We start from the raw sequence: 26,855 nt of genomic DNA on the forward strand, positions 1-26,855 counted from the left end.
TCGCGTCGCCTAACCTAATTACAAGTTCAGTGGATCGAATCCTGGCCACAACGTTCAAGTTTCATCTCTGGGGATGCACGTCACTTAGAAACCATTCAACCCAAACCGCACAAAAACGTGAGAACAAATATGACGTAGTAGAACAAATGCTTAGCGATACTCCTTAAGCCTCGAGGCAAATGTGCTTCAAGATATCACATGGTCACTCGCTGACCTGCTTTCTTTCACGGATAATTCGGGTCGACGTAATGCGACCTCGGCTTATCGCGGCCGGCGGAAAACCCCGGGTCGGCTGGTGCGAGGGTGTTCGCTTTATGCGGAGCCGCCTCGTATCTTCCGACCAAGCGCGCTGCTTATCTTCCGCTTCTTTTCGCGTCTCGCCTTCTATTCCCACGGGACCGCGGCGTCGACCCGGCAACCGGAAGCATCCGGTAGCAGACGACGCGAAATCGTTGTGGCGGGAAGAATCACGTGCCCTCTGGCGTCACCACAGAACCGTAGCCTCGGCCCCGGCGCCCGGCAGAACGTCAGCGGAAAGCAGCGCCGCCATTGGCCGTAGCGGAAAGAGCGTCGATCGCGGGCCTTCCCGTCTGCACTGCGGCGAAACCAGCCAGCTCCTTCCGCCGGAGGAGCCGTTGTAGGGTTTCAAAACGAGGATAACCTCCCCACAAAAGAGAGACGAAAAAGGACGCTTTTGCCTGCCTTGGAAACAAGCGAGCGCCCTTTCGACTGGTCCCATTCGGCCGGGCTGTCCTTCACGGTGCTTTCGCTGTACCGTTGTCGGGGGTTCGCGGACCCGAGTGCCGCAACCACAGTGGCGTAGTGTGTAGTGCACGGCGCTTTGCATACTGTGCTTCCCGTGTGTCTTGCAGCACTCACATCGTCACAGATCGGACGACTTTCTGGCGGCATCGCTGTCGTGCCCGCGACGCCGTGTGCTGCTGTTAGCGTGACTTGGTGAACGCTGCCGACGCGAATGAAGTTAGGAAGTCGCCGGTACCTTGGCGATCCTCGGCCCAGTGGAAGCTGAGTGACGCTTGCCGTTGCCGCCGCCGCCAGCACTTCCCCGACACCGTTGCGCTCGTTGCTGTCATTAGAAGAAGCTGTGAGTACCCGGTAGAGCGCAGACATCCCCTGATCCCACCCCCCTGCCGCTTATTGACGGTGCATATGCGCATTGCCAGCCCGAAAGTGCTTGCTAAACGGCTCAACAAACAGTCGTCGACGACATTTTCAATCGATCCGCAGCCAACCGCCTCTGTGACGGATTGTGCGAAAACGGCGCGGCGAGGCGCCGGCCGAGGTTCATTCAACCGTGTGCGAGCAGGTTGAATTATCCTTCGCAAGCCAGCGACAAACAAATCATTCTTGCACTGTTCCGTGTGCGACGTGCTTTTACACCTCCCGCGCTTACAATGCCATCGTTGGCGCGTCCTGCCGGATTAGTTAATAGCGCCTCCCGGCAGCGTTTCTTTCCTACACGGAGTCCGCGTCAGAAATGTCAAGTGCTCTTGACGAGCCGCCAAAACCTTGGGCTCGGCCGTTTTTCGGGGCCTGGTCATTTATAGCAGCGGCCGCCGCAGCCTCCGGCTGTTCCGAGCAGCTAGCTGCGCTGCGAAGGCTGAATTTTGTTTATATATTTTTCCTCTCCTCGACCAGCGCCGCTTCTTCTCGTATTCCTCTTCGCCCCGTCCGCCTCTGGAGGTGTGCTCCAGGGCTGCGACGGGGAAGCACCCGCTCTCTGCATAACTGTTCGTCTGGCGTGCTTGAAGTTGAGGAAGCGTCGCAAACGTGCTGTAAACGGTGGCTGTCGCGCGCGTTACGCAGGTGACGTCACTTGGCGGACATGTGCGTAGCCTCGTTCAGAGGTCTTGCTGCGTCAGAATCCACTCACTCGTTTGAATCATCCGGTTTGAATCTTCTGCAGAGCCCAATACGTGACGCATGGCCTCCTTAATACGAACTATTGTCTCCAGAGCAACGTTCACAAGGCGCAAATGAATCATTGCGTGCTGTGACGTTGCACTGATGTGTAAATTTAGCGTGAGAATTGTATAACACAACGTACGTGTAATTTGTATGGATGTGCAGCGATAAAGCCTATCGGTATCGCTAAGAAAATTACCCAACTGATACGTGGCGAGTTCGTGCGATGTTCCCCTGAATACTAATGCTAAAGCTGTCATTGATACCCTGAAGATCAGCTGGAAATCGCATTCCAGGTCATTCTAAGAAGCGCGCCTAATTGCATCGCGCGTCTTACGTCCGTTTTTATACCTATAGTTTCTGTGACTTAAGGTGGCACGGGCCGTAATGTACGTAATGCAGCAGCAGAACTCAATGAATGAATGAATGAATGAATGAATGAATGAATGAATGAATGAATGGAGTCGTGTTTAGTACATAGTTGTTGGCCACTACATAAACTTTACATCTAACAAAAGAAAGAACAGAAACAAATAAAAATGGTTTTTGGTCTGTAGATCGAATTCTATTATCATAGAAGAATAACGCAAGCGTGTTAGGACATAGCGTGAGTGGGATACAGCACACACTTGGACAGGGATGGATGTCAATCTGAATTTGAAGAAGTTGACATGGGCGGGGGGGGGGGGGGGCAGGGGCTAAGAATAAAGAAATCGTAATCCGTGAGGTAATCGAAGCGGAAACGATGGGGCGTTTATAGCCGCACTTCGTGTTAGCACGCCTCCTGTTAGTTTATCTGAAAAGAAATAAATATTTTGCAATCATGCCTGTTTGACATACGCACTCACCTCACCCATCTCTGTGCGTAAATGTTCCTCTGCGGTTTCAAATAAACACTTGTTGATAGTTAACGCTTGTTTCGTGTTGCTTACACCGTTTCTCCCCAAGTGTGCGTTATCCGACTCGCTTTTGTTAATCAGTGGCCGATGTGTACAGCTCGAAGACCGCCGCATATTGTTTGATGCGGGTTCGACTGCCACCCGCAACGCTTTTCCCGCTTACCTTAACTACCATTTAAGGATGCCAGTTAATTCCAGCTCTAGTTCTCCTGCCTTCGTTGTCCGCTGACCTCTTGTGTCAGTGTAACTATTAACAAAATAATTCACGCTCCTTCACGAAGTGAATCGTGACGAGCGGGCGAAGCTCTGGGTATCGTATTGGGGAGTATAACCGTCCCTTACCCGAGCTTTACCCCACGTAACGTAAACTGAGTGACATGAAGTGAACGCAGAAACGTAAATTTATTTCGCTTTCCGGCTGTTTTAGGCCGTTCGAGGAGGATTTAGTGGAGGATATGCCTCGAAAGGGATTTCAAGAACCCGCAATCTTACCGGTGGCGAGATACCATTTTGATACGTGTGATTTGTTGGAACACTCAGTGCTCGACGTGTACAGGTTTCCTTGAGGACTCCCAACATCTAGGCGCATTGTAGTAGAGATCTACTGATCACTATTCTTCTCGATAAGGTATTTTCCCCGGAAACAGCGCTGGATCTTTTATAGTTAGCATGTCTACGGGGAAGTCTATTGTAAAACGGTGTGTGTGTGTGTGTGTGTGTGTGTGTGTGTGTGTGTGTGTGTGTGTGTGTGTGTGTGTGTGTGTGTGTGTGTGTGTGTGTGTGTGTGTGCGTGCGTGTGTGTGTGTGTGTGTGTGTGTGTGTGTGTGCGCGTGTGTGTGTGTGTGTGTGTTTCATATGTTTAAACAATAACAACGGGGACCACAACGGAAGACAAAGCTATAGTTCTTTAGGAGCTTCGTCCCTAACATAATAGAAATCGAGTACCTAGATTTCCCCCACTTCTTCGTTCGATAGCAAGTGTTCCGGTATGCATATGGTCAACCCACAGAGTGTAAAGCCATCGTTTTTATAAAAGGGAACACACTAACGCGTGGTAAATAGTCCCAAACCGCGCATGTGACGTGGCGCAATGGCAAAACGTGAAACCATAGGGAGAGAGCGGCACCATTCTCTATATTGCCTTCAGTTTTCGTACAGCTTATGTTGTTGCGATAGCAGCACTGCGAAGCTGTGCTAGCGACAGTTATTGCCGAAAACGATCGTTGCTGACTGAAACGTCCCAACAAAGTGTGGGTATCAAAAAGAAAGCGTAAGATAAAGATGCACATTCCTGATGGGCTTGTGGGCAGTGGAAAGAACGACCCCACTTTGTCGTTTTATATTCACATTTCGCCGCTGCGCCGAGCACATGTGCGATACAAGGCTCTCTCTGGGGCGCTCGCGTGTTCCCTTTCATAAAAATGACGGCTGTACAGACGCCCATTGTTCAAACCTGAACGTGCGAACGTCGACCACCGAGTCAATTAAACGCGGTTTCCCGGAGTCCGGTTATCGAAACATAGGTAAAAAAAGAAACAACAACAACAACAAAAAAGAACCGCTTAGGACTGTTCATTGCGCGTATGCACGTATTTTCGTTCATTTGGCAGCCGTGCTTCGTTATACCACGCTAATAGACTGAGCAGTCTGTTCAGGTTGAGTAAATTGTCCGCTGTGTGCGTGGTCCACCGCGTAAAGTACACACGTTTTCAAACATGACATTATTATTATTTTTTCGTTTGACTACTGGTATGCGCAATAGCTCTAGATGACCACGTCATATCTGTAATGAATCTGGTCTCTAAAGGTAACGTTGGCTCTAATTTATACGCGATCTAATGTAAATTACGCTGATATGACCCGGATACAGAAAGAGGTCCCCTTGCAGTCTCTGACTATGGGACCTCTTTCTGTATATCATGCACATGTATTCTTCTTCATTTAGCACAATAAAACCTTCTGTTCTGTTTTGTACTATATGTGAAAACAAAAGTATGTACGTTGTTACTTAGCCCTAAATTGTCCCGTTTCAATATGCGAGTATATGCTGTACATATTTTACATGGCCGAACGTACGTACAGCGGTGAGCACTGTTAGGGTGAACACGCGAGCGCATGGCCGACGGCACTGTCAACGCCCCGTTACGGTCATCACTGGAAACATTGCGCATGCGCATCACGCCTTCCGCGAAATAATTGTTCCACCGCGCGCATGACGTCATGAATGCACCTGTTTGTCGTCTGCTAGCCGCATTTATTGTTTTCTAAGCCCATGCATCCTGCATTTTAAGATTTCTTTAAACATCTGTGCTTGAACAGAACAAGACAAAAAAGCTTGTATATCTATGGGGGCGTGTCTATTCGTTCCCTTCAAAATTGTTGTGCATGCAACGCCGCATATAAAACAACCAAACATCTTTTGCAGCCGTTCATTCTGTCGCCAGATCGTATTATGGCTAGGGTTCCTGATGATGAACGGCGCTCAATTGTCGATCTTTCCCTGAAAGGTTATTCCCAGTGGTATATTGGCGCTTTAGTTAATAGGACCCTAAGGACTGTGAACAGGATAATTCAAGCCTGAAGGTCGCATTCAGGATGCATCCCGCGCGCCGCGCCTTAAAGCTACCACAGACGATGAAGACGCCCTCATAGTTGAAGCTGCTGTTCGTAACCCTTTCTTGCCAGCCCCAGCAATACGCGAGGACTTGTATTTGGACGTTTCGGACACCACTGTTCGACGTAGCCTGCGTACTGCGGGCCTTCGCAGTCGCGCCGCAGCGCAGAAGCCACTACTAACGGCGGCACACAAGGACGCACGACGGCAGTTCGCTGAGTTGCACGAAGCATCGACATCAGAAGAGTGGGGTCGCGTCATCTTTTCGAATGAGTCGACGTTTTCGACGCGACAAGACCAAAGATTGCGTGTTTGGAGACTACCAGGCACACGGTGAGGCAAACTTCCTGCTTTGAAAAGCAATTGTTTTAGTTAACGTCAAAATGCCACGCAGGAACGACCCAGACAACGTGCAAGGTGTTTCTGCCCGTGGGAGATCGAGTGTGAGCGTGTGGGGTGCTGTTTCAAGATGTGGTTTAGGGCCCCTGCAACGTATACGTGGACACTTATCGTCGGAACAATACTGCAACATTTTGAACAATGTGCTGTTGCCATATGCGAGCAGTTTATTCCCAGACGGTGATTACCTGTTCCAACAGGACCGGTCACCGTTACACACGGCGCGGGCTGTCAAGGTGTTCCAGGTGGAGCAGCACATGCAGCTACTGGAATGGCCTCCGAGAGGAGCGGACCTGAATGTGATATAAAGCGTGTGGGGCCGTCTGAAAGCTTCTTTAGCAAAGAAGCCCTTTTATTCTGAGACTTTGGAGCAGTTGTGGGCGCAAGTCAGCAACGAATGGGAAAGGCTGAAAGCCGATCGGGAATATGTACGACCACTTTACGACTCGTTACCGTCCAGAATAACTGCAGTCGTTGCTGTAAGTGGTCACATGACTCGCTATTAGATTTGCTCATGTTTTTATATTTGTTCTCATGGTCTTGTTTAACTTGAATTGCAAAAGTGCAATTTTCTCCAATAAAAAGTTTAATAATTATCCTTCTTGCACTCACTTTTTTCCTTCACGCGTCAATCTTCAATCCCGATGGACCTTGAAATGCAGAAGGTATCGGCTCAGCGAACAAAAAATGTGGCTAGAAGACGACGAACAAGCGTATCGATGACGTGATGCGCGCGGTGCAAAGAGTGTTTCGCAAACCACATGCTGCGCATGTGCAATGTTTCCAACGATGGCTGTTACGTGGCGCTGATAGTGCCGTCGGCCACTCGCTCGCGTGTTCACCCTAACAGTGCTCACCACTGTACATTTAAGGCGGACACTTTATTGCTGTTCGAGTCGGTAAAACTAGAGCGCGTATCTTACTGCATGGGTTAAGCGGCCGTTGTATGACGTCTATAGCCTCGGTGTAAGGTGAGTATAGCAATAATTTTCCGAATTATGTATTAAACATCACGCCCCGCCGCGGTGGTCTAGTGGCTAAGGTGCTCGGCTGCTGACCCGCAGGGCGCGGGTTCGAATCCCGGCTGCGGCGGCTGCATTTCCGATGGAGGCGGAAATGTTGTAGGCCCGTGTGCTCAGATTTGGGTGCACGTTAAAGAACCCCAGGTGGTCTAAATTTCCGGAGCCCTCCACTACGGCGTCTCTCATAATCATGGAGTGGTTTTGGGACGTTAAACCCCACATATCAATCAATGTATTAAACATCACCTTCTACGAGACCTTGAATACTAATGATAATGACAGGCTTGTTATTTTGATGTGCTCGGTTGAAAAACCACAAAGATTGTCAGCAATGCTCGGCGGAGATCGCGCCTCTGTTCGACAAGCTTCGAGAGTGTATACTGTTCTTGTTAGACTGTTTTTGTTACGATTGCGCGCGGCACGCGAACAACCTTGCTTATTCCAGAGCTTACGAAACCACCCGTAATAAGGCTGGAAAGTTCGATGCGTGGTGCATAAAAGACGGCGCAACCCGGTGAATGTGGCGATCAGTTTATCGATAACCGATGCACTGGTATCAGTGTATACAGCGCGCATTGCTTTCTGTAATGAGTTGCCGCCTGCTATATGTTTATGATTCGGGCCGAGGATTTGTTTTGTTTTCCTTACCTCACAATAAAAAATGTAATGAGTTGCGGTTTTGCGGCCACAAGTTCGCCCAAATTAAGAGTTTCATCTTGCGTAAGGCGACTGCTGTGTTCGTGAACGTGATAGCCCCGTTGCAATGTATGTTCATCTCATCTGATGAGATTTGGACGACTCTGTATATCGGCGTCGAATGAAAACCGAACAGCGGCATGCCTTGGCGATATTATAGTGCGTGCCGTCCACTTATCACCGTTGACAGGCGCGCTTATCCTGTTCGGCATCTCTGCGCGTAAATGTGTGCCTGTTCATGGTGATAAGGGGAGGGCACGCATTGTATACCATCGCGAAGGCTTGCAGCTGTTCGGGTTTCATTTGACGCCGATAGTACGTTTAGGTTGATTTATATGTAGGATATAAGGTCCCAAAACCACCATATCCCAAAACCACCATATGATTATGAGAGACGCGGTAGTGGAGGGCTCCGGAAATTTTGACCACCTGGGGTTCTTTAACGTGCACCCAAATCTGAGCACACGGACCTACAGTATTTTCGCCTCCGTCCAAATTGCAGGCACCGCCGCCGAGATTCACCCCCGCATTCTAGAACGTCCCTCAGTCACTCAACGCTTCACCTTCACTGGAGAAAGCCGATCGGAGCGCCGTCTCTAGGCACGGCAAGTCAGTGCATATCAGCGATAATCGGCGGCGATTCTTGAGTAGCCCAGCGTCATCTTCAGCCGAGCGGTGGCGCAGTGTTCGACTCTGTCAAGTGAAGGCTGAAAGTCGAGTCGAGGAGCGTTTGTGAATACGGGGGTGAATCCCGCGACATGCGGGCCAGCAGCCGAGTACCTTAGCCACTATACATAGACCACGAGGGCGGGGCTGCACATTCACATTGTCGCACGAGTGTTGGTCAAATGCCGTCAACTGTGTTCGCGCACTCCTGCAACGCGCGCATGCGCCTTTGTAGGCTCTCGAATCACGCGGCCTTGCATGCGACGATCGACGTCCTCGCTCTTTCCCCCTTGGCGCTGCATCGTGTATACGCGTGATCCGTCACGTCTTCGCCTCCTTCGTTGCGTGGGTGGTGGATCACGTACTCTGCACGTGCACGGCGACCCTCGGGGATGACCGCAGCGAAGGTTTTGTGTCCTTAACTGTGGCGTATATATTGCAACGCAGTGTCCGAGATATACAACCAGTGCATTAGAACGTGCTCGTCTTTCAAACAAACACCTGTGTCACTGCCGCATTTGACGTCTCGCTTTGCATCCTTGAACCTTGGGCAAATTTCGTTTTGCGGTTCCATTAGCTGCGACGCTGTCTGCTACGCAGTCGTCGGTACTTGTGGAATCTTTCTTTAGTTCATTCTAAAAAGAAGAGAAAAAAAAAACGTGCGCTAACACGGATATACGAAGGAAGTCGGGACATTACTGGTGTCCTGACTTCCTTCTTGCGTCCCTGTTTGTTCGTCCTGTCTCTTTTTAGACTCTGAACGTATACCAACCAGCTCAGTTATCTGTTATTCTAAGCTTTTCTTTAGATACGTCGCGCCTTTATGTTCTTCATTCAATTAGGTCCCAGACATGGTATTCGCTTGAGCTAGGTTATTCCATCCTCGACAGCTTACTGCGAGAGAGGGACTAAAAGAAGGGTTGTTTAATGAATGGCGGAGCGGTCTGTCTACGAGCCCAATCAAATGGTTACACAGTGCACATGCAAAACATACCCAAGAGGCTGGGCCAAGTGGAGTCAACAAACTATACAGTGTTTGAATTATACCGATGCCACAAAGCGAGTGTTTTATTATTATTATTATTATTATTATTATTATTATTATTATTATTATTATTATTATTATTATTATTATTATTATTATTATTATTATTATTATTATTATTATTATTATTATTATTGTGGTGGGTTGTGAGTGTGTCTCGTATACTGCTCGACGGTATTATAGCCTCACGTATTTCCGACGAGTGCTTCTTGTGGCCGCCTTATTGAATGAATATCCTAAGTCGCCACATTAACAGAGTGAGTGAGTGAGTGATTGAAAACGTTGGAAAAGGTAGGTAGGCAGGTCAACCAGAACCACAATATACAGTTTTTTACCCCACATTAGGGTGAGAGAAAAAGGGAAAGAAAGATGGACAGGAGAAGGTGATGCGGACCGGGAGTACTGTTGCACATCTCTGCGCTGTTCACCTGTAGTCGCTCCGAATCCCAGCGCTGATCACCAGTTGTTGCGAACCGGGTTCTACCCGGGCTCTTGTGGTAGCGTGGTGTAACTTCGGGTTGAGGAAACGAACGCCGACAAGATGGGGATACGAAAAACAAGCAGGTTTATGGCACGATTTACAATTATTTACAGCATGAGGTTAGGAGTTCACAAACCACGAGCGTGGTGGTTGAACCGTTACATGGTTCAGAGCAACGTCCCGCACTTTGCAGCGTCGTTATAAACCCTGTCGGGCTCCTGATTGTGGAACGCCAATCACACACACAAGACACCGCCCACAGGGCATCAGTCAGTATACCACATGGTCCGCCGAATAGTTATTGCACCCTTTGACGCAATGCTCTGAGAAGAGGGAAAACGGGGTTCTCTCCCTGAACAATATGGCGGTTGGGTTGCTTCTTCCGTTCTTCCCTGGAATGGAAGCCAAGGAGTAGACACTTGAATCGCGGAGACATGACCTGTGCGGTCGGTCTACTTCGCCGTCTCGCTAAACAAGCCGGCCCGGAGGAATTGCTTGTAGGGACATTGACTCACGGACCCTCTTCTAATCCTTTTGTCGCTCCCCGCCGCTGGATCCGAGAAACTGGGGTTCCGGGCGTGGGAGCGCTACCCGGCTACGTTTCTCAGCGACAGCATGGCGCCTACTGACGACGGTCATAACAGTACCCATTGGTTGCAAACGGTGAAACAACCGCCATTGTATACCTTGTACGCCGAACACCTTAACGCTCGAATACGGCTGCAGATAACGAGTGCTGTCGCTGCTTAGTGCGCATAGTCCCAGGTGCTACGAAAACGAATACAAGTCACGCCGCATTTAGCAACACTTATGGGATTCTTCGCGTATAGCGCGTGACACAACATCAACACGCGAAACATGGCTTATGTCGTGTTTTTGTGTTCACGTCTAGAAACCTTCAGCTCTCGGCTGAGCTCTCCGGGGTGCTATTCTTGACATTGTCGAATTCCGCCATGTTGTCAGATTCCGCCATTGATGATGCTAATTGGCCAAGTGAGCTGCTACGACCTCTCTGATTGGTGTAAATAGCCGTTATTACGATATTTGACAATATGCATGGTGGAATTAGACAGTGTCCAGAATAGCACCCCTGGTCGGCATTTTTATGTCAAACTCAATAGCTGCGTCGGCGACATACTACGTATACGACACGGCTGTGTCCGCTATGCAACTTTTTCTTTGTGTATGTTTGCGCGGCTTTTACGTGGCGCTGCAAATGTTGCTCTTAAAGTAGCGACACGGGAACGCCGAAGAAGGCTTTTGTTTTCGAAAACAAGTACTGTGTTCTTTAGGATGGCTTTGACGATGAACGAATGAGGAATATATACTATATAGTACTAATCGTTGGATGTTCACGTCCCCAAGCCACGATATCTCGATGAGGGATGCCGGTGTGAAGGGCTTCAGAAAAGTTGACAATCTGCTGTTCTTTATGGTGCACTAGCATCGCGCAGTATGCACGAAGTCTTGCCGATCGAAATGCGACTGCCGGGGCCGCTATCGAACCCGCGACCTTGGGGTCACCGGCCGAGCGCCGTAGCCACTGTAAACACCGAGGTAAACGAAAGTATACATTGCTACTACACCCATTTTCTCTATAGAGCGATCTGTGACAGGTGTCGCGCTCGAGTGTGTGCATGCGGTCTTCGCTGTCAACAACTAATTATTCTAATGCACGAACAGGCTACTGCCCCGCGCGTTCCTCCGCGGACGGTGCAACCTCGTTCATGTGGAACGCGCGTATCTTCTTACGCGTTTACGCATTCAACGAATGGAGGCGGCTTCGCGTCCGAGCCGGCGCCGTGTCGTTCCAACGGGCGTGCCGGATGAAAGGGCCAAGGTTATATATCTGTAGCGTTGGCTTATATTTCGTTATTCCGGAAGTGATATCGTCTCTCTCCGATGGCCTTCCGCAGCTCCCTCGACGAAAGTGCCCGATAGACGAGTGTGGATACCACCCTACTTTCTCTTTCTCCCTCTCTCTCTCTCGAGAACTCCGAATAATGGAAGAATAAGGAAAACTAAAAAAAGCAAAGGCATCAAAATCTGGCATCGCATCAAATATCCCCCCCTCCCTTTCTACTGTAGTTAGCTCAACACTCGTTGTCTTCTAGAAATTGTCGTGAATTCCGCTGAGACTGGTGACTTCCGAAGTGGGCTGTTTTCTCCTAATCCACTCTTTGCGTTCTGCTTACTTCTACTACGCTATAGTAGGACGGACACTTGAGGTAACAGAATAGAAAGTTGGGCGAGTTGGTGTATATTCATATTAAAAGAAAAGCGGCGCACAAAAAGACTGAGACAAAGAAGAGAACCACACACAGCGCTGCGTGTGGTTCTCTTCTTTGTCTCCGTCTTTTTGTGCGCCGCTTTTCTTTCACTTGAGGTATATGCGCTCTTGCACTTTCACAAACGTCAAATCAGCGCAAATAAGGACGTACACAAAAACGAGGTAGACGAGGACAGATGTTGTCCTTGTCGCCTGTTCTTGTCTGCCTCGTGTTTGTGTCTGGATTCATTTGCGCCAATTTCACTTTGTTAAAATACTATGCTGTACTGAGTATAGGCAGGCACATTGATTGCACGTGACCTCATAGAAGCACGACATGGTTCCAACATGGCGGCTTGAATGACATCAAGACCAAACGTATATAGTATAGTCCTGCTACAGTGCAATAACGGCGTCGCTAGAACGTTATTGGGCCCCTGTGCATGAGCAGAGAAGCAACCAGCATGCGATGTGCTGTCAGTGCTGATGACGCTAACGTCACATCAATGGTCCCTGTGTCCCTTTCGCCTGCATTCTCGTGTGTGTGCGCTAAAGATTCAGTAAGTAGACATCACGAAGTTCGCGTTTGACCATGTTAGGGCTCCTACCTGGTTGTTAGAGTGACATCACTCCAAGCCATGTGTGTGCCTTCCAGGGGCGTATGTATAACCATCATTTTTTGGGGGAGAAGGGTGGGGGAGACGGGTTCCACCATATCTTATATATGATTCGTGCGTGCGTTTGTGTGTGTGTTTTTGCCCATGAGTAGACATCATCATCATCATAAGCCTTACTATGCCCACTGCAGGACAAATGCCTCTCCCATGTTCCGCCAGTCAACTCGGTCCTGTGGGGGGAGGGGGGGGAGTGTTTATGTTTAGAAGGAAAAGAAAAGAAAAGTGAGCCCCGAAACTGTCTGCATCAGGGTGTGACACCTCAGCAGTAGCTCACAAGGGATGGGGGTGAGGAGGGATTAAAAGGATAGGAATAAAGGTGTAGAGAGAGAGAAAGAGAGATGAGGAAAGCCAGAGAAAGCGACGATAAATCGAGGGAATAGAAGAGATAGGAAAGATGGAAACACAGTCACAGGAGTCCGAGGACAGGGCACCACTTGCAAGAGCTCTTGTCGACGTCAGGAGATGGCATAGAGCAAGTCCAGTCGGTCAGAGCTACACTGTCGTGGGAGGTCGGCGCCAGGAGATGACGTAGGACGAGCCCAGTCGGCCAGAGCTACGCTGACGCCGGAGATCGCGAGGGCACAACCGGTCGGCACGGAATCCAGCAAGCGAGTCAACTCGGTCCTGTGCTTGCTGCTGCCAATTTATACCCGCAAACTTCCTGACCTCAGCTGCCCACTTTCTGTCTCCCCCTCACCCACTTGCCTGCTCTGAAAATCTAGTCAGTTACCCTTAATGACCAGCGGTTATCCTGCCTACGCGCTACGTGCCCGGTACATGCCAATTTCTTATTGATTTCAGCTATGATATCCTTAACTCCAGTCTGTTCTCTGACCCACTCTGCTCTCTTCTTGTCTCTTAAGGTTACACCTATTATTTTCCTTCCCATAGCTCGCTGCGTCGTCCTCAATTTAATCTGAGCCCTCTTTGTAAGCCTCCAGGTTTCTGCTCAGTAGGTATTAAGTACGGGTAAAATACAGCTGTTATATACCTTCCTCTTGAGGGATAGTGGAAATTTACAATTCATGCTTCGAGAATGCTTGCCGAATGTGCAGCACCACATTCCTGTTCTTCTAGTAACTTCAATCTCGTGATTCGGCTGCTCGGTTACTACTTGTCCTACTGGTAGTTACCTGGTATATTTACAACTTCAAGTTCACTCCTACCTATCTCGAGGCGCTGTTCTGTTCCGAAGTTGTTGTACATTACTTTCGTTTTATGCAGATTAATTTGACAATCTTTTTGCTTTTTGCCCCGCCACGGTGGTCTAGTGGCTAACGTACTCGGCTGCTGACCCGCAGGTCGCGGGATCAAATCCCGGCTGTGGCGGTTGCATTTTCGATGGAGGCGGAAATGTTGTAGGCCCGTGTACTCAGATTTGGGTGCCCGTTAAAGAACCCCAGGTGGTCGAAATCTCCGGAGCCCTCCACTCGGGCGTCTCTCATAATCATATGGTGGTTTTGGGACGTTAAACCCCACAAATCAATCAATTAATCAATCTTTTTTGCTTTCCCTGTCTAATTCAGTCATTATGAATTGCGATTCGTCTTCGTGCGTGCGCATATAAGCAAGCAAAATTGAAAAAAAAAAATCAGGATGTTCGAACCCTTCCTCCCGCCTTTGGCTGCGTCCCTGGTGCCCCCTGTTACAGCGGCCCTCTTTCCCTGTCTCTAGCTGATTTTTTCCCCCGTACCGTCTGTTTTTCCCGTTTAGCAGATCAGTAATCTTATAGACCTTATAGTGTTGGTTCCTGCTACTCAAGCGTCAGGATTTTACTGTAGCAAAAACAAAAGCAATGGAGAAAGAGCGCAAACTATGGTCGGCATACTGATAGGGCTGCGTGTAGTATACAAAAAAAAGGGGGGGGGGGAATGTTAGAAAGCGCGTTGGTCGTTTGCTTGCCGAATCAAAGTTGTGCCCCCCCCCCCCCCCTCCTCGTGCTTCTCTTACTTTAAAGAAATTTAGGACTCGTCACTGATTGTTATTCTACCGTGATCGATAGCGGACGCGCTATTTCGCCCGGAAGCATTTAAGCTGAACAGCGTGGGACTTGGCATTCGAAACAGTGTTTTATCCACACACACACACACACACACACACACACACACACACACACACACATACACACACACACACACACACACACACACACACACACACACACACACACACACACACACACACACACACACACACACACACACACACACACACACACACACACACACACACACACACACACACACACACACACACACACACACACACACACACACACACACACACACACACACACACACACACACACACACACACACACACACACACACACACCGGAACAATAGAAAAACAAATCAAGGAAAAAGAGAGGGTGAAAGGTGGCCGTCGTATGCGCCAAGAAAGTGGCGCGTCACGTGTTGTGCACTTCGCCGACCTTGCATGCGTGCGGGTTCTCTGTCGTTGCGTCTACTTCGCGGCTTATTTCGTTAGCGCGTAAGCAGTTACGTAAAGAAAGGACGGGCCACAGTTCTTTCTTTTTCTTTTTTTTTTCTCCCTCGAGATCGGGTTGTGCGCATCGTTTTATCTCACCCCAGGGAGCCTTCTTGCTGCGTGGCCTTCGTTGTCGGTCAGAGGAGAGAGGGTTATGGAGTGAAGAAGAGTTGACGATGACGGAGCCTTGCAACGATCGACGCACTTGCGTTCGCCTCAACCGCTGACATGGAACACGGCAGGTACTTACAAGAAACACGTAGTGTCTCCGGACTCGATTGTCGTGTCCAATCGGTTCGATCGATCGAGGCAAAGAAGTTCATAGAGATGCGCAGTAGCTCGTAGAAAAATGCGCGTGTCAGCTCGTCCTATTATACACTTACTCGCATAAACATAACGTACTTCTCGTTTCCCAATCTCCGAGCCATTTGCGTCCGCATCTGTATGCATATATGGCTCGCACAAACGCTCGTGATGTGATGTGTTTACCGAGAAGTTCACGTTGCCAGTGTATGCCGCTGAACATGCCGTGTGACAGTTGATTCGTTCGCGGAACGGGCGCGTCTTTTCGTGTCCCCGTCATTTCTGGACGGCTACGCAACGTTTGCGGATGAGACACGCGCACCATCTCGCTTGGCATGTGGCGCTGGTGTGCGACGCGGCCGGGCGCCGCCAGCTCATCACTTATTTCGTCTATATAGTCGTATAGCATGCAACATATCGCCCGCTTGGTGCTGCGTAGGTGCGAGTGGCCGGTCGTCGTTCGGGTCTTAGCGCAAAACACGGCGTTGTTTGCGCGGACCGATACTGTACTACGGAATAGTATAGGGAAAAGAGCGTTTTTAATTGGCCCTGTTAGAATACGTCAGGAATCTCCACAATGGCGGCGCGAAGCGGTGCCAACACGAAACATACGAAATGGTATTCCGTATATCATGGTGCACGCCATAATAGGCCTGCTAGACTGCAGTAATTAGAGTGTTACTCTTTCTGGTCGCCATCACAGGTGTTGCCAAATCGGCCTCGCTCGGCCAACTCGCTAGTACGCTGCTCCATCTGAATCGAAAATTTCGCGCTATAGACGACGCGAACGCAGAAAGATGTGTACCTGTGTACCGGATTCGCGAGCGCAAAGTATATAACGTACCATTCTTTCACCGAGTAGCTCACTCCCGGGATCAATGTTGCGATTTTGCTTTTTTCTTTCGGTATCCATAACCAACTCGCCAAATTGTGCCTCCAGTGGTTTGGTTTCAGCCGGACGATGGTCTCAACCTTTTAGGATATAGCACGCCTTCTATCCTTTGCCATACCTTTCACCTACAGACGCTGCAAAGAGACCGTTCAATGGGCAACATAACACTTTGAAAACTTCAGCAACGTGTTATTATATCGATGACCGACGCATTTTTAGCTCACCATGACTCCACTATATAGTTGCGTATTCGTCCATAGTGGAAACGAAAAAAAGGCCTCAGCCTATAGTTCACTATAGTATTTCTGTCTACTCCAATACGCACAAAAGCTGCGAAGGAACACAACAATGATAAGATAAAAATAATATCTAGCTCTGACAAAATATCGGGCGGCTCTGCGTCGAGATCTATATACTGCGCATCGAAACATTAGCGTCTTAGAGTTCTCGGTTCTTTCCAGCTGGGAATGCGTAAACCAATTCCACACGGCCTCGCGCCAATATGTCGCTGCTGCGGCGCACTGTTGAGCATGCCGTTCACCACGCCGGTTTCGGCGCACCATTGCTAAATCGGACGGCGCACTGTAAAGGGGGCAGCTCTTGGGCTTAGATAACTGCAATTATAGTAAAAAAATAACGCCATTTCGTCTTTACTGAGACCCTAGCGAGAGTGTAGCGAGTCCTGCCTGCCGGCTTTTCGCGTCAAGAGTGCGCAACGCCCACTTCCTGCTGCGCTTGAGACCTTGGAAGTTGCACTGGACCAGGAAAGAAAAAAAGGGGAAAAATAAAAGCGAGAACTCGAGCGCCTGTCGTAAGCCATACACAAATGATGAGTGATGCGAAATGGCAACGTATTTGCGTGTTCACACGCAGGACTTCGGGAAAAGCCGCGAATGTCCTTAGCGAGTCGCACGTTTCCGTTTCTTGCGACTGACAAATTTCGAGTGCAAGGAGAAAAAAAAAAGACAGAAAAACAATATCTACTCCCTCCGAATGTGCCGCCTATTGTCCTTAGCTTTTGTCGGTATGCTTGCGACAGCGATAGGTGTTTTTGTCCGGTGGCGTATCAAGCATTTTAATAGCAGGGACAAACATCTCACGGTCACCGGAAGCCGAACGCCTTTTTGCCAAGGGTGCGTGATGCGCTCGCGACTATGTGGTTGCGGAACGCGCGAGTAGTTTAAGCGAGAATTGCAGCAACGACAAAAAAGAAAGAGGCAGTGTCTTTGAAGCGCATTTCAAGTCCCCTTTGATCACTGGATGCGGAGCGTATAACCTTGCACAACTGGCTGGTTTATTCGTATTCAACGCCCTATTGAAAAGCGAAGCTGGGAGGACAGATAGGAAAAAACAAATTAGTGGTTGCCAGATCTGCATGCTGACTACATCGCGTGCTTCACGCGGTTGCCTAACATAACACGCGCGAACATTCAGGCATGATGCTTAGGTGCGTTTTAACCATGGGTTAATATGACGCGGGGAGTCTACAGAATTGTGCCGTGTCGTTGGGAGGTTTTGTATTGTTGTTTCAAAGCGGTGAGCTCGGGGCGTTTGTTGAAATAACTGGCATTTCCCAGTCCTCCCTCTTCCCATTTTTTTTTTGGCTCGAGCTGCGATCCGTCGAAATGTAAAAATTAAATTATACCAAGAGGGATACTTCCCGCATGAACGCGCACATTGGCACAACGAACTGTGAATCGTGTTGTCAAAGAGTCATCTGTCACTGCGGTCAGGTTGTGATATAGTCGGCTAAGTGGACGACTGGAGGACTCGATGGTCAGAATAATAGTAATTGTTGGGGTTTAACGTCCGAGAACAACGATGCAGTTTTGAGGAACGCCGCAGTGGAGGGCTCCGGAAATCTCCATCTCCCGGAGTTCACTAACGTGCGCCCGAATACAAGCACACACCGGGGCTCGCGCATTCTCGCTTTCATCGAAAATGCGGCCACTGTGGCTGGGATTCGATCCCGCGACCTTCGAGTCAGCTGTGGAGCACCATATATTCAGACCACTGTGGCAATCGCGGCACTCTTGCTTGCAAACCGTGTCACGGCTCGTGACGAGGCGAACATAGGAGAAGTTCCTGAAAACTGAATAAAATATAATATTCTGAAATATACGTGTCGTCGACCTTATGTATCTCACGTGAACTAACAGACTAAGATGCCAAGGAAAGTATAGGAATTCTGAACAAAGGAAGGTGAACGAAAGGGTAACTTGCCGCTGGCAAAGACCGAACCTGTGACCTTCGAACAACGCGCCCTATGCTCTACCAACTGAGCTATAGACAGCGGTGGTCATCCCACCGTCCTCATTAAAGGGTTTATTTGTGCGTTTAAACTTGGGTGTGTTAGTCAGCGCTGCTATAGATGGCCATGACGGCACTCTTCCTTGCTCGTTGGCGTGACGTAGCACACAATTTCTAACAAAGAAAAACGAGCCCTTAAATTTTCACTTCTTTTCTTTATGTCCCTTATGCCTCTCCACGGTATAGGGAATCCTCAGCAGTGCGGATGAAGCGTAGCGATCGGAGGAAAAATTGACATATGAGGGCTTCCAATCAAGTCATAAGAGAAGGTTAGTATTTATGTTCGCAAGGTCAGTTTATCGCTTGTGAACTCTTCGATGCAACTTCAAGAGAGCAACTCAATCAGCACGAAAGTGTTGTTGTGTGCCCTGCATGTATCGGCCGTGCCTATACTTTGGAAATGACAACTGCAGTGCGTTTCTTGCTTTTTTTTTAAATATTAATCCCCCACCGTCAATAGATGGTGACGCGGCCTCCTAATGGTATAAGAGCTGAGTTATGACAGCTAGAGACTCATTGCTGTGTATACTAGTTCACGTTTTTATCTGTGTAATAACAGCACGATAAAAAAAATCGCGGGACTAAACATTGAAGAAATGCTACACCTAATCAGTTGGCTGAATGTTTGTTCATTGTGTTGGTGGTGATTCTTGGAACGGCGCTAAACATTCCCGAATCATTTCTCTCTACTAAGTATTTAACCAATAACGAAATACAACTGGGGTTTTGCGTTGCCTTCTTGGTACAAAGGTTATCGCAAACGTGTTTGATGTTATCAGCTATCAGATTCAGGCACGGGCGTCGCAGCGATAATAATTCAGTACTGTTATAGCTGCGAGCCAGATTTAATTACTGCAGCGGTGATTTTTCTTTGGGGATGGAGGCAAGGTGAGAAGAAAAGAAAACGCGGCTTTGTTCAACCGAGGGGGGTTTCCCGCGCCGCACGTGTGTAGGAAATAAGATTACGTAAAAAAAAGTAGAGGTCATTTTTCATCGACAGGGCTTGGTCAAAAAACCAATCAAAAAATTGGGGGATGCTTAAGCCTCATCTTTCAGAGTTGAACGCAACAGCGATATCCTGTCCCTATGCGTACTTCGAACACTTCGTACATGAAATCTTTTCCAACTTGCTATGCATTTACTACGCCGTCTTAATGTAATAGGCACTTTAACGTAAGGGCCTCATGTAGTGGGTGACTTGCTTCAAACCATGAAGTAATTCTCTAATTAACTTTGATTTCTTCTAATTATATTATAATTCATTTGTTTTTAAAACTAATATGGGATCCCTTCTATCTGATTACTTGTTTCTCGGCCGATTCCCCAGAGGGTGTGTGAGCCATGCTTTTAGGGCATCATCATAAAGATAATCATGATCATCATCATCATCATCATCATCATCAGCAGCAGCAGCAGCAGCAGCAGCAGCAGCAGCAGCATCAAGAACAACTACGTCATCATCATCATCATCATCATGATAATCGCATTTTCTGACGCCCGATGGCAACGTGCGCTTGTACCACGCGTTATTACTGCAATATTTCACGTTGTACTGTGAACCACGTAAACAGGACGGGTGTGTTTGCAAAGCAAGAAAGTTACTTTCGCTGCATTTACAAGCACAGGAAGTTATTTTCACTGTATTCACAAACAGACGCGCGGCTGTATAACCGCTTGCATTGCAAATGACCTTGGTTTGATCCCCACTCTGACGTATAACTTTTTAATTTTTCTATTTGCATTATTATCGATTTTTCGGTCACGCACAAGATGATTGTTCGCTCACAACCAACGACGCCGACACTGACGCCCTAATTTCTGCGAAACGGGCTCTTTAACGCTATCGCGTTAAAAAGGCAGGCGCATCTCGTCGCGTACGGAGAGCATTCGTGTATATTCATTTCAGTGCAAGGAACGTGGTTAAGTTCGGAGTTCCTTGGTCAAATGGGCCTCAAAGGTTTCCACAAGGTTTGTGCGTTCTTCAGGTATACAGAAGACACGTTCGCAGCGTTTGCTTTTCCTCTTGGGTGGCAGTAGATATACGAGATGACGTCATCGCCGAATTATACGAAGGAATGCCACCGCATGAGCTGCATCTCGCGGGTTCCACAACCTAGGAAAGTCCGTCGCGTTGCCCTTCCTTCGCTTCTTGATCGTGCGGTGTTTTATTTCTCGCTGGCCCGGAGACCTGCATCGCGAATGCACGCGCATAGCGCATATTGGAATCCATTTGCAGAATGCTTTATTGGCTCTGTGCTCAGGCTTTCTGACGTATAAACACACGGGCTTCCGTGACAGATCCAGTTTACGAGCACTGCGGGCTTAGGCAATTACTCATGTTCGCTGAACGCAGTTCAGCCGTTTGTGGCTCGTTTCTCTTTCTCCTACCTTTCTCCATCCCGTTTGATGCCAGCATTTATTTTCCCTTTCACGGTAGCAAACTGGAACTACTTCTTGCTAACCTATATACATTACTATGCAATCCCTCTGCGTTGGAACATTACCGAAAATATAAGCACTTAACTGATAAAAAATAATAAAATCTTTTTAAAAAAACAATAAATAAGCACTGAAGAAGTTACGTGGCGCAACAGCGAAAAATATAGTCGTAGGCGTGCGCGCAGCAGGGTCAACGAGGTTGCCCCCCTCCTCTCTTAGTTTCTAAGAAGGGGAAGGGTGGCGAAGTTTGGCCTGTGCCTTTATTCTGTCAAGCCGGTTCCATCATACTTCGGCGTGAAGAGTTACGAGCGTGCTGGTTTTTCAGTGGACGTTAGAGGCTGCATTGCAAGAATGATTTAGATACTACCTTTTCCCCCGGAAATCTGTGGACCGAAAGCGGTCCTTTGAGAAGCAGATCGTCGCTTCACTTTTTTTTTATTGAAATAGAAAATAAACAAAGGAGCTTTTGCCAACCGTTACTTGGCGACGGCTACTCTTTTCCACTTCATTGTTAAAAATAAAGAAAAAAAATTGCATATGTACATATATACAGTCATACATAGATGAGAGCGAAATTTCTCCTATGGGCAGAACAAACACGTGGACGCCACGCTCACTTTTAACTTTTGTCCGCTCAGTAGTCGTCACAAATCTTCGTTTCTTCGAAGAAGTGTTGCAGCACCTTCATTGCATTGCCATTTGTTTTGGATGTCCATGGGCCTAGTATTTTATCCAACGCAAATGGCCGCTCGGGATATAACTTATGGAGTTTCTGTTCGAGTCGTCTTCGGTGTGTGTCGTGTTTCGGACAGTCACCCAATATGTGACAGATATCCTCGTTGTCGTGGCCGCCTGGACATGCTGATGATGTTGCAGGCTGAATACGAAGTAGGAAGTTCTTTGCGTAACCAGTTCCGAGTCTTAGGCGATGTATGAGCGTGTCTATACGCCTTGGGAGGTCACGGTCTAATCGGCATTCAAGCTTAGGATTAACAGCATATAGGACCCGTAGAAGGGCGGGGTGGGATAAGTTGATGAACTTACTTGGGACGTAATGAAACATCGCTTTGACGTTCTCGCTCTGTCCTACGTGTCCGAACAATGTTTCATTCCATTTTAATGCGCTGCTTTTTGGGGTCAAAGCTCCCTATGCCGCGGGTCGTGCGTCCGTGACGTATGTAGTAGTAGTAGTTGTAGCTACCTCCACAGCCGGACTATAGAGGAGTGGCACGCGCGCACCCTTTTCAATTGCGGAGAAAACCCGCGCACGTTAATCATAAATAAAAAGATAGTTGTTTCTGATGAAACAACCTACAGAGACGAGTATTGGTGACTTAATCTCCAATAAAATTTGCTCTGAATTTCATGCTTACTAAAAAAAAAGAAACTAGTATCAGAAGGACGCATTTCCAGCATTACCTGACCTGAAAGGGTTGCCACGTTAAACTCGCTGGGCGTAACCTCCTTGGTTTTAGCAAGGTTTAGCGAGGGTTGGGCCGCAGTGCCTTGAATATAGTGAACTAGTATATATCCATGAACTAGAGGTGCTGAAAGGTGGGAAGTAGACACGAAGCGCAGGCCGTAAGAAAGTGTGCGAGTGCCACCTGTCGTTTAGTTCTTGGAATGTCCGCTGGATGGCGGTACTTCTTATGCTGAATGTATGATAAAAAGATGCGAGATGGCCGTACTTGGAGTGTTCACTAGATGGACGGACAGGCGGACAGACAGACAGATGCACGGACGGACGAATGGATGCATGGATGGACGGACGCATGGATGAACGCACAGACAGACGGATGGACGCACGGATGGATGCATGGACGTACGTAAGCAAGAACGAACGGGTGGACGGACGCTTCATCGCACTCATCATCATGCACTCCGTGGATATGCTGTGATCTTTTGTTTTTTTTTTTCCAGCTGCCCGATATTGCTGGTCCGCGACGTTACCTAGCAAAAAAAAACAAGGACAATGATAGCCTGCTTGGTGCTGGTGAGAGAGAGAGAAATCTTTATTTTATCATTATACAGGGAGTACGTGGGAAGTGGTCCGGTGCGCTCCACCCCACACAAACACTAGGAGGGGCTCCTCATTGCCGAACCCCATTGGCGTCCAACGCGAATCGGGCTCGGTTGACCAGGACCTTCTGGCTTGCCAGGTCGGAGCAGCCGAGTATTCACCGCTGTAATCGCAACCTCTGCGGTGTCTCATCCGCCTCCGTGGATCAGTCGCTATATAGTGTTCTAGGCTGCCGACCCGAAGGTTGCGGGTTCGATACCGGCCGGGGCGGTCGCATTTCGATGGAGGCGAAATGGCAGAGGCCCGTGAACTGTGCGGTTCCAGTAAAGAACACCAGACGGTCAAAATTTCCGGAGCCCTTTATACTACGGCGTCCTTCATAATCATATCGTGGTTTTGGGACGTTAAACCCCAGATAACATTAAGATACGGTGTCTCATCCACGTAACTTTTCCGCGTTCGAGTGGCTCCTTTCTTCCACCCACATCTCAATACCACATGAATGCGGGTATCCGTGCACCACGCTTCGGTTGGCCGAGATAGCGCCCGCTCGGCGTAATACGCGCACAAAGGAGTGGTCGTGTCCGGCCTATAGTCCACCCCCACCGCCTCTTTTGTCGGCGCGGCAAGCAGTCACGCGAGCGTGGACACAGATGCTTGTCCGGTGGCACAATCGTGGTGGTGTTGTCCGCATGCTGTGCATACGCGGTCGGCTAGTGACGCGGTACGGAAGCGAGCGAGAGTGGTTGACATGCATGCAGTCGCGTGCGCCACACTTTCCGCGACGAAAAGCGAGGAAAAATGGGCATGGTTTGCGGAAAGCGGTCGGAGCACGACTCGCCAATGCCGTTGCCATTTTCGTTCCGCGTGAACTGGCCAGAAAGAGACTATTTTCGATGCCTTCACCGAGCTTCGAAAATGTGGGCTTGAACAGTTAAACAGCTAAAGCTTCACAGCTAAACATTCGTGGCTTACGTGCGTCCCAAAACGACGATACGATCATGAGAGACGCCGTACAGAGGAGGGTTCCGAAAACTTCGATTTGCTACAGGGTTATTTAAGGCAAGTTGACGAATTTATATTTGATTCTGTCAATAATAATACCTGGGGTTTTATGTCCCTAAGCCACGATATGTTTATGACGGACGCTGTAGTTCGTGGAGGGCACCGCAAATTTCGGCCATCTGGTGTTCTTAAACGTGCAATGACATCGCACAATACACGAGCCTCTACTGTTCCACCTCCATCGAGGTGCGACTGCCGCGGCCGGAATCGAACCCGCGACCTTGGGGTGAGCAGCCGTAATCGCTACACCACCACGGCGGACATTGATTCTATCAAGCAACATGCCACTTGAATATTCGTAAACGTAGGTACAGTAAGCATTGGTACAATTCACGTGAGACAAGCGGTATATATGGTATCACGTACCAGTACAAAGTTAAACTGTGAAGATACCATTGCGCAGCACACATTAAGCCGTCATAGACCAACCGCGTTAGCCGATGTTACCCTCTATATTGATAAGAAAAAAAATGAGGTTGGGGACGAATGTCGTTCACTGAATGAACTTAACTGCTCTTGTGATAAGAGGCTAATTTCGAGTCGACTAAAAGTAAAGCCCATTGCAGAAATTCGTGATCCCTGCAAGCCGTTCATCCGATCGTGTTGCAATCCGAGTATGCGCTCCAATGGTCTCTCATACACATGGCGTGGTGTCTTGCCGTGAGTCGTCTGATAACACAATGGCGCAAGCGGCGTGCGCATAACGAGTCGACGCGACGGTGTTCCGAGTTGCACGATTGCTAAGTCGTCATCGTAAATCCTCGCCGCTGTGGCGATCTTCTCGTTTCATCACCCCGTGGAACGCAGTCCTGGAAAGAAACAAGCATTCCCACACTCGTCGGAACGGAAACAGTCCTCAAACGGACTGTTTTCGACTGCCTACAGCTCTGAAGCAACCCCACTGGCGCGCGGGAACCGAACCGCGGAAGTTACACCTGCGCTCATTGCGCGTTGTCCTATAGGCCGCGGCTACCGCTGTAGACACAATTCTGCGCAGCCGTTGTCGATGTTGGGACCAGGGGCGCAGCCTAAGGAATTGTTTCGGGGTTCAATCCTTCTCTCGCACTTCCGAAATGTTCACGATAAAATGCCTGTATATACACTCACCCATGCAAACGCACGCGCCAACATACATAAAAGGCCGTGGAAGGAATAAATGACAAGCATCTGTTTGTAATACGAAGCCACAAGGAAGTACTTGTGCACTTATCATAAAGTAAGGCTGCTATAGTTGAGGAAAAATTTGTCCTGCACGGTTCGGGGATCGAATCTGGGGCTCACGCCTTTTGGCGATATTCACTTTATTGAAATGAGCTGTCCAGGAATAGTATTCTAGCATTTGTAAGTGCGAGGTCGAAGTAGTCAACATCTCGATGCACATGAACACCCAATAATCCCAGAACTCATTCGCAATCTAATAAAGGTTGTCAGATATATCTCTCTCCCCTTTCCACAGTCGAAAAAAATCTAGCTACATTGGCGAGCTGTTTGCATGGGATGTCCTTATTCCGACTAGTCGCTATACCTTCATTCGAATCGTCCCAGGAAGGACGCTCAAACTAAACCGTTATTGAATTCTCGAGTCTGTGCCCGCCTGTCACGAGATCTGTTTCGTGACTGCTGTGAATTGAAAGTAACTAAGCTGCGACAGCCGATGGTAAAATGTCTAGATGCGTCGTGCGCAGTCGCGCTTCACCGTCAAACACCCTATCACCCCCCCCCCCCCCCAAATTAATGAATGGGCCGTGATGGTGCATGTCGCAGTTTTCGCCGCGCTGTGCGGTATAGAGGGGGATAAAAAAAAATGAATAAGTGCCCGTGTCTCAGACGACCTGTTTGACGTGCGCCGCCTACGAGTCGATTACGCAGGGCGTCTCCGCGGCTGGGCCCAACGAGAACAGGGCCACGGGGACGGCCGCTACAGCGACCTGGAGACGAGCACGTTTCGGGAGCGCCCTTGGTAGACCCCGGCTGCGCTGACCCCCAGTCTGCTGTTGCGCGGGGCTGCCGCATGGGGCACTCCGGGCGCTTCGTTCTCTCTCCGCGGCTCAGCGCCCAACGGCGGGGCTTCGCCGCCGTTCAAGGTCGGCAGCGTTTCTTTTTCTCCGTTCCTCGCCGCCGCTTTTGTTTGTTGTTTTTCAAAGATATATCTACCGTTCACAGAGCGTAGAAATCGATACATTGGCATTGAGAAGTAAAGTGCGAAACGGGGGAAACGTTTCGAGGGTCTCGTTTCTGCGTTTGCAACAGCCAAATGAATCCAGCAATGAATTAGGTGATGAAAAGCATAATTACAGGTAATCATTCGCTGTCTTTAAGTAAGGTATAGTGATCACGTCGTAAATTGACGTGAATAAATGTGGACGAAAAAAATCAATCATTCCAAGTTGGTGGGACCTGATTCAAATAACGCGTCCGATGCTCCACCAATTGAGCTACGAAGGAAGGAGCTTTCCCGGTCACTTCGCTGAGTATTTATGTAAATAAAATTTCTTGGAGTGCTGGCCAGTGCCGCTCGTAATTTGAAGGTTGTGGGTCCGAATCCCACTGACGAAAAGGATGATTTCTCGCCCAACTTAATTCAATTCAATTTGCGTCATAGTTATTGAGCAGCAGTTATAGACAACATCGCGCCATTACTG

At 48.8% G+C, this 26,855-nt stretch overlaps 1 protein-coding gene across 1 annotated transcript in view; it reads left to right on the forward strand.

Moving 5' to 3' along the window:
• Positions 1 to 687: 687 nt before the first annotated feature.
• The window catches only part of LOC119187143 (sodium-driven chloride bicarbonate exchanger-like), a 240,234-nt gene continuing 214,066 nt past the window's right edge, over positions 688 to 26,855 (forward strand). Inside the window, exon 1 of the mRNA XM_075894115.1 lies at positions 688 to 1,105. The gene's annotated coding sequence lies outside the window, so the exon portion shown is untranslated. The remainder of the gene's footprint in view (positions 1,106 to 26,855) is intronic.

The sequence above is a fragment of the Rhipicephalus microplus genome, chromosome 1 (genome assembly GCF_043290135.1).
Source record: "Rhipicephalus microplus isolate Deutch F79 chromosome 1, USDA_Rmic, whole genome shotgun sequence".
Lineage (NCBI taxonomy): Eukaryota > Metazoa > Arthropoda > Arachnida > Ixodida > Ixodidae > Rhipicephalus > Rhipicephalus microplus.